Here is an 8882-nt window from a genome sequence, read left to right as displayed (position 1 = left end):
GATTCTTCTATCCTAAGGCAACTATTTTACAGTGAGGCTGCTCAGCCATAGCTGCATCCAATGTGATTTTGAGCTGCATCAGCCCCTTGCTCCTGCTCCCAGTACATCCTGAACTACATCCTGCAGTTCATATCTCCTGGCAGCAGTGTTAGTCTGCAGAGTTCCCTCAATTTTATTCACAATTTTCCCTACACAACAGCTTGTGAGTTTACCGTACAAATCTAATAATCAGTTCTTGTGTTAGCAAAAAGGGACTGTGAAAGGCAGCACAAAATCTCCTTGAATGGGCTTTGCTGCAGGAGCCAGACAGTTCCAAACACGGCCTCCCAGTACTTCAGGCAAGATCCTGATCCCAATTCTGTCAGCAATAAAACTATGGCTATGAAAATGCATATTTTACCAGATCAGAGCTGTACTGCCTCCAGGAGCAGAGCTGATGGAGCTGATGGAGCTGATGGAGCTGATGGGCAGTGGCACAAGGACCCCACACAGCCACCCTGAGTGACAACCACAGCCTCACCTCAAAGCCATTCCCTCTGGGAGACTCCCAGCCTCGAGCTATGAGATGAACACAACAATTAAACTTGGTGCCAACCAGCATAAATTTACACATTGCCCACATACAGAGCTAGCCCCTTTTCGAATCTTAGTCCTTAAATTTGGAGGATTAGGATCCACTGTGCTACACAGACAAAGGGATTCCTTGTTAAGAGCATTTTGAATCAAGCTCCCACAGACAGACTGATCAGTGCATTTGTAATATCTACAGTCAGTGTTCAACTTCTGACATATCTTGGTCTCTGATTGAATTCTGAAAGGCTATTTTTGTCCTTCAAATGGAAGTTAACAGATCTATTTATCATTTCCATGGGTTTTGAGGAGTGTAACAGAGCTATTTTTTCCTGCTGTGAAACATTTGGCAAACATTTTTTGACTGACAATAAGTTTTATAGGTGCAGACGTTTGCAGGCAATACATGAACTAAAATTCACCATTTAATTGTTTCAAGTCATTCACCCATTCTAACAATGTCTAGTAGTATCCCATATTAGGGTTAAACCTTCATTCTCAGAATTGAAACTTGGCTGCTAAATATAAACTTGAGCCTAATCCAAGATCTTGCCTCAAAAATGTTGGTTTATACAGCTGACTGTGCTAAGTGGGGACAGAAAGCTGTTATGCTGAAGTTCTTTACTATTTTAAAGCAACTTTACCAGCAATTCCTTTGCTGTATCTCTCCCTGTCACATTGCTGGTCACAGCTAAAAATACATGGAATATTTTTACCACTCTCCCTGGGGCAGTAGGTGAGGGCAGTGAAATGCTCAGGGGCTTTCACTGCTGACATCCTGTGTGTCCAACCACACTTGCCCAGGGACAAGGCTGGGTGAAGAAACACGAGCAAAAATAATCTGTGAAGACTGATCTGAAGGTAAACTCCTCCCTTGTGAATAAAGGTCTGTTAGAGCACTGAGAAGACTCAGCTCTCCTCAAAAGAAGGGGATACACCCACAGCACCTGGTGTGACACTCACTCACATGGCAGCTGCTTCCTCCTTCCTCCTTTCCTCCTCCTCCTCCTTGGACTAGGGTGCAGCTTGACCCTGCTTTTGTCTGTCCTTTAGAGTATGATCCATCTGCAGCTGTGAAGAGAAATAAAATCTTTTTGGTTGGAACAAACCTTTAAGACAGAGTTTTGCTGCTGAGTCCACACCAAACCAGGTCCCTGTGCTCAGGTCTTCACTTGTGCTTGGCTATGCTGTTCATCTGCAGAAAAAAAAGCAAAAGAAATCAAAGGTGAATTTAGCTGCCAGCTGGGGATTTCTACTCTGAATGTTCAGAAACACTTGCACATATTTTCTTCCATCTTATTCCAAAACTGGCAAAGGAGGTATAAATAACTATCTTGCTGCATGTTAATAATGACCAAAAAGAGCTAGAAAGTTTGGGTGAATATTAATAATTATTAGTATTTAGAATTTATTAAGAGGGATCTCCTTCTGTTAAGGAAGTAATAAGACCTCAGACTTATTACAGAACTGGAATTTAATCTTCAGGTTTTCAGACAAGAATGTGCTTCCACATGGAAATACAGAATGGTTTGGGTTGGAAGAAACCTTGAAGCTCATCCCATCCCTGCCATGGGCAGAGACACTTTTCTCTATCCCAGGCCGCTCCAAGTCTCAACCTGGCCTTGGACATTTCCAGGGATCCAGGGGAAGACCCTCTGGGCCCTGCCAGGGCCTGCCCACCCTGCCAGGGAACAACTCCTTCCTTAAACCTGTTACAAACCCACTCTCTTTCAGTTCAAAGCCATTCCCTCTTGTCCCAGTCCCTCTCCAGCTCTCCTGGAGCCCCTTTAGGCCTTGGCAGGGGCTCTGAGCTCTGCCCGGAGCCTTCTCCTCTCCAGGTGAGCACCCCCAGCTCTCCCAGCCTGGCTCCAGAGCAGAGGGGTCCAGCCCTCAGAGCATCTCCATGGGCTCCTCTGGATCTGCTCCAGCAGCTCCATGTCCTTGTGTTGGGGTCCCGGAGCTGAACGCAAAGAGCCAATTTGATCTTGTGCTCTTCCTATTTAGTGTATTTTCTCAAGACAGGATCAAAGGAGTAGTTGGTGTGGTCTCCATGGCAGCCTAATTAGGTAGAATTTGTTCCCCTTTTTGCCACATAAGGTACCTATTATTAGCAAATAGCCCTGTGCCCCTGAGGAGAAAAGCAGCACTGCTGTGTGTGGTGGTACAACAGAACATCCTGATCACGTTGGCCACGGGTAATTCACTGTTTGGCCATAGTACAACAGGCTGTGTTCTTAAACAGCCATTACTGCAAAAAGGTTTTCATCCCTGGCTCTTCAAACAGGAATGTGTTCTTCCTACCCCTTTCTTCTTGCTTCTGGTTATCAACTATCAGCTGAAGCTCAGAAAAAACTCTTCTGTTCTTTATCTCTGTAGTCCAGCACAAGCAGGAAATGAGGATTTTGGCTTTAATAAAGAGCTACACTGGAGAGCACAGATTTGTCTGGGAAGCTTTTTAGCAAATCTGTAAATTTATGGACCACAAAGGAAATCAACAAAACTGCTGAATAGAGCTTATGAGATTTATTGGTTTATAAACTGTATAAATCCAATAAGGTTTACTCAATATTGCAGTGAAATGACCTGTTGGTTTTATCTGATAAGCAAAGTGATCTGTAAGCTAAACTGTTCACTAAATATCTCCCTGGTTACTCCTAAACTGTACCCATGGAATGCCAGGCAATCTACAAGCATCCTCAGAAATTAAAGCAGTAGCATCAGCACTCATTTCATATCCCATCCTTCAGTAAGAAAATTCAGTAAGAAGCACTGTTGTCCTACACTGTTCTCCAAATCTCTGAAGCATCAGCTAGAAACCACTAAAAGCATAAAAATGTGAATTTACTTGGCTCTTGTACTGATCCAAAGGTTCAGGTAGCCAAGGAATCTCTCCTGTAACTGAAGGCAGTCAGGTTTGTTCCTGCTTTGTCTCCAAAGACTGCTCTGCCACCTGGAACAACACAAACTCATTTTATAGACAAGCCAGCCAGGTAGAGCTCGAGCTGTCCCCTTGGCAGGGGTGGTTTGGGGGAGCCATGGTGCAGGTCAGCTGAGGGATGGTGCCTGCTCAGGACAAACCAAACCTGTCCCTTCACAGCTCTTCATCTCTAGCTGCACACCTGAGTGAGGAGAAAGGAGGAATTCTTCAAACCCACAGAAGTGCTTTTAGTGAAATGGGGCTTTGGTGGTATTCACATGGCAGTTGCCAAAGATCCCTGGGATCTCTGGATGTGAGGAAAATGTGTTTTGGTGGGAAAAGTAAGTGTACCTCTGAAACAGCTCTAGCACATACCTCTTAACAAGCTCCAGTGGATGGAAGGTTGATTTTTTCAGCTACATGCACAGGAACTCAGCTTTTCAAAGGGGAAAGGTTCCTGAGCCAGCAGGAGCTACCCCTGTTCTTGAGGGTAAAAACCAGAGAGCCTCACACACTTGGTGTGGTGAAGAGCTGAAGGGGTTTCTGTGCCAGTCTGCCTGTTCCACTCCAAACAACACAGGGTGTGACTTGGGGTGTCCTGTGCAGGGCCAGGAACTGCACTCAGTGATCCTTGTACATCCAGCTCAGCTGATTCTGTGCTTGGTGAATTGTTTGGTTTCCCTCTATTCTGTGCCTATCAATCCCTTCCTCTTGCACTAAAAAAAAGTACAACTTTTTAATCAAAGAGGAGCATTCTGCCTCTCTAGTCCAAGGTAGAAATGCATTGAATGATTTTCCAGAGTGAAGGTTTCTGTGTCAGAAACCAGCAACCACATATTCCCAACGAAACAGGGACTTGAACAGTGAGAACTCTCTGGGGTTGAGCAGCAGGAATTCAAACACCCATTTTGTCCCTGGAAGAAGTTAAACATATTCTCTTTATCTAATCCTGAAGTTGAACATAATCAACAGGTTTATTTAGAAATTTCTCTAAATTCTCAGCAGAAAAATTAGTTTTACTGCCTGAAGTGAATGACTTTCAATCCATGCAGGCTGTGCTTTCAGAGGCTCTTTGGGGCAGAGGAATGAAAGTTCAGCTCCTTTGTGGAGGGCTCTGAACGATGCTCCTTGGAAACTGAAATACAGGCAGCCAGCTGAGATTGCTTGTGAAAATGAACACTTCTCATTTATAATTCATAGGAAATAAATACCCATCCTGAATGGTTCAGCAGAGTGTTTTTGTACCTTTGTAACGATGAAGGGAATTTCGTATGAGGGAATTTCCCTTGTCTTGTGACAAAGGGGGAAAAGATTTCTTGTAATTGAGGCCGATTTCAGAGTTTTGAACTTGTAAAATAATTAAATCCACTACCTGTATGTCTGGACTAATTTTTTAGTAAAACTTAACTGGAAATACAACTGAAATGCAGCAGCTGATAGGGCAGAGAGACAGTGGAAGCGCAACAGCACTTTCTCTTTAGGCTTGGTGCTGAATCAAACTGAAAACCACGAAATATAAAGGAAAATGAAGAATTTTCAGCCACTTTTGGAACAAAAGAAATCCCATCCAGAAAAAAAGAAAGAAAAAAAATTACTGAAATAGGTAGAAATATTGTGGAAGGTAATTTTAAAACCTGTGGAAGCTTGAGGGGCTGCTCTGACCCAAGAGGTTTCCAGACAAAAAAATACTAAAAATAAGCTATTATGTAGAAACTCCTTTAAGTTAATCCAGTGAGCTTTTCTGGGGACAGGAGGAACTAGCACCTTGAATAAAAAGGTTCTACAAACAGACAGAAGTTTGAAGGGAAAACTTTGATGAAATGTTCATCTTGGTTACTGAGAAAAGGACCAAGTTTAATTTAATGCAGAGCATTCAGAGCAAGAAGGACACTCCCCCTCCTCATCCAGGGGTCCTCACTCTGAAAAAGCAACCTAATGACTTAAAGACAGTTTGAACTTTTTTCTAGCATGTATTCCTGCCAAGTCTGAGTGATGTGTTCAGGAGAAAGGAGAAAATATTGATGCTGTGTCAGGTGTTAAGGAAGCTAGTCAAGTGCAGTACAGTTTGGTTCACATTTTATTGCAAGAAAATTATGTATTTCCCAGGAAAATCTTCACTAATGTACTTGACCAATAATTTTGATACAGCTGGATAAAACTCCCCCAAAGAGATATTCAGGGATTCCTTTTATGAGTATTCATTCCCTTACAATGGTAATACTTACAGATGAACAAAGTCTCTTACAAATACTTGGCACACATTTTAGCTGGAGCCTTTTGGATAATACTGCTTTGTTTAGAGAGAATCTAAGCAAATTTGATGCCATTGCAGAGGTATCCTCAAGGGTATTAGTAGAAATAATTGTGAAATTCACATTAAAACAATAGACTTTATTATTAAAATTCACAGCTTGGGTTAAGCAAACAGGCAATGAGCAATAACTCTAGTTTGGCATGAAAGATCAAAGGAGCCCGAGTGAAAGATTCACAGCAGGAAAGAAGCAAGTCCTTCCTTTGTCATTTCCAAAACAAGATCCTTGCTACACAAAATGTAACCAATTGAACTACAGAGCCTCAGCTGATAATTCTGATGATATTATCTAATTAATTAGAGCACACTGATTAGCCCTATGAGGTTTGCTTTGGGCAGCCAGGTGTTCTTTACTCAAATGTCAGGAGAGCTGCCCCAGCTGCTTCTCCAGTGTCTCCAGGACAGCAGCATTCCACTGGAGCCATTAAGGTGAACTTCCTATTTTTAGCAGTCCAGAAAGCATATTCTGCCAGAATTCCCTCAGCATTCAGGCAGTGAGCAGTTAGAGGAGCTGAAATTGCATTTGTTCAAACCCAGATCCTGGCAGTTCAAGTGTCAGACGTTCACAGGGATGCGCTGATGGTTTTGACAACTCGTCTCAGCCTCCCGTGCAGAATTTCTGCTTTCATGGTGGGACTGTGCAACACTCACCAGAATACACCAGATTATACTGACCCAGAAATAACAACAGCTCAAAAGGCGCCAAATGAGACAAGTTTCCAGACCAAAAGTGGATTGAAAAATGAGCAATGAGTGATTAAATAAACCAAAAATGAGAATAGAGCCACTATACACAAGGAATGTAAACATGAAGCATATTTTTAAACCTTTTTCCATCCCCAGAATGGTGCAACACCTTAAATAATGCAGATGTTTGTTCTGGAACTGAGGAAGAGTTTGGTAAGCACCATATTGATCTTTTCAACTGATGTACAAATGCATTTGTATTGACAAATCTCTGTTAGCAATCTGCTCAGCAGACCAGCAATGATCCCCTAGCACCCTGTTTGGGAAATTGGATTATACTCCCAGATCTACACATGGATACACATTTTCATTTTGTATGTGCCTAAAAAATAAATATATTCAAATTCCCATTTTACAAAGATAGGACTTGTTGGCCTACTAGAAATCTGTGATGAGAAAATGCATTCTCAACTCCACTGACAGCCTTGGCACCTGAGTTTAAGTGAAAAGTCAGATAATTCAAGTGCAATTCACCCTGACCTTTTGGATGGTCACCTATTTAGATCAAAGACTCCTTGTTTTGCCTTCTAACACTTCTAATACTAGTTAAATACTAGTACTGGTACTAGTTAAATACTAGTTAAATACTAGTTAAATACTAGTATTAGTATTTAACTTGGCCTGTAGAACCTCCACATCACATCAGGTATTGCTCTGGGGTAAAGATAAATGAAAGAGCTTCTTTTGAGTTACTTGTAGACTACTTTCTTATAGAACTGAAATGTAGGCATCTGTGCAGTTACATATTTATGTATAATCACTTGTGCATCTCAGCCTCAAAACATATTTTGAATCTGGTGAGAAATTTCACATAAATTGCAATACTATCAATAAGTTAAACTTATGAGGCCCTTCCCCAAGAGAATAAAACCCCCAAGCAACCCCTGGGCAGCAGAGTCCAGTCACTCTGTGAACAGCTCCAGATCAGCTGCAGAGCCCTCTGAGTGTCACCCAGCCCAGGACTGGCAGCTGGGACACTCTGGGTGGGATGCAATGCAAAGCTGGTGAAGGGCAGCAGAAAATCCTGGAAACACAGGAAGGATGTGGGGAATTGCAGGGAAAGCTGTGGGAGATGTGGGAGGGCTGAAGATGGTACAATGAGATGAGATGAGATATGAGATATATGAGATACGAGATGTGAGATATATAAGAGATATGAGATATGAGATGAGATATGAGATATATTATATATGAAATATGAGATGTGATATATATGAGATATGAGATATATGAGATATAAAATATGAGATATATAAGAGATATGAGATGAGATATGATATATATGAGATATGAGATAAGAGATATGAGATATATGAGATATGAGATATGATTTCTGTTTATAAACTGGTGCCTTTTTGGCCTCAGCAGCTCTGGCCCTGCAGGCTGCAGGTAAACAGAGCAGGGAGGTAGGCAAAGGACAGGAGATGAGCTCCATTCCACAAGCACAGGAGGGAGACCTTGCAGTCAGAACTCACCTTTTTCAGCACCAGATCATCTCCTGTCTGGATCTGTCTCCCATGAGGATTTTCTGGTCTCCAATAAGCACACACTCCCACTGCAGCTTTTCCAAGAGCACACTCAGCTCTTCCTGTGGCATTTCCCTCCCAAGTAATGCAGATTCATATCAAGTTTCAGCCTTTTAAAACTCACTTAAAATCCATTAACTACAGGAAGTGAATAGTTAGACAACCAAGTTACATCGATGTCTCCCAGTGAGAGTGAGAATATTTGTTTCTCTTGAAGATCTTTTTGGGTGATCTGCATCATGTCTTACTCTAGTATTGTCTTTCCAGTACAAGGTACATTTATTGCTATTCTGCCTGTACACCCAGTGCCTGGAAAGGAGAACATTATACACATGTGTAATTTGAAGACAAAGAGCATTCACTATTTATTTCAATGAAAAAAATTGCTTTAATTATGCACATCCAAAAGCTGCAGATTCACAGCCAGTTCAGACTTCAGTAAAATCATGTTGTCACTGAAAGAAAAGATTTCCAAACATCTCCTTTTTCTTGAGTAGAGCAAGCATTCACAGACAAGCACTGAATGAGATCAGCAACAAGAACATTTGTCAGTCTGCCTTGGGAAAAGAATCTTTTCAGGACAAACTGGAATTTCACCTTTTTCCTGCAGTCTCCCTGGCAGCCAGACACCCCACCTTTGGCTGCTCCCCATCACCCACTTCCCTTACTAGGCAAAGTGTTTCAAGCATCCAGAGAGGGCCCCCACACCCTGCTTGGGTTCCTCACTCTGTTTTCTTGCAAAAGCTGCCAATTTAAACAGTTCCTGTTCTTAGCTGCATCCACATCACTCCTTCCACAGCGCCAGCAGAGC

The sequence above is a fragment of the Cyanistes caeruleus genome, chromosome 12 (assembly GCF_971803275.1).
Source record: "Cyanistes caeruleus chromosome 12, bCyaCae1.hap1.1, whole genome shotgun sequence".
Taxonomy (NCBI): Eukaryota; Metazoa; Chordata; class Aves; order Passeriformes; family Paridae; genus Cyanistes; species Cyanistes caeruleus.
Note: the sequence above shows the minus strand (reverse complement) of the source record.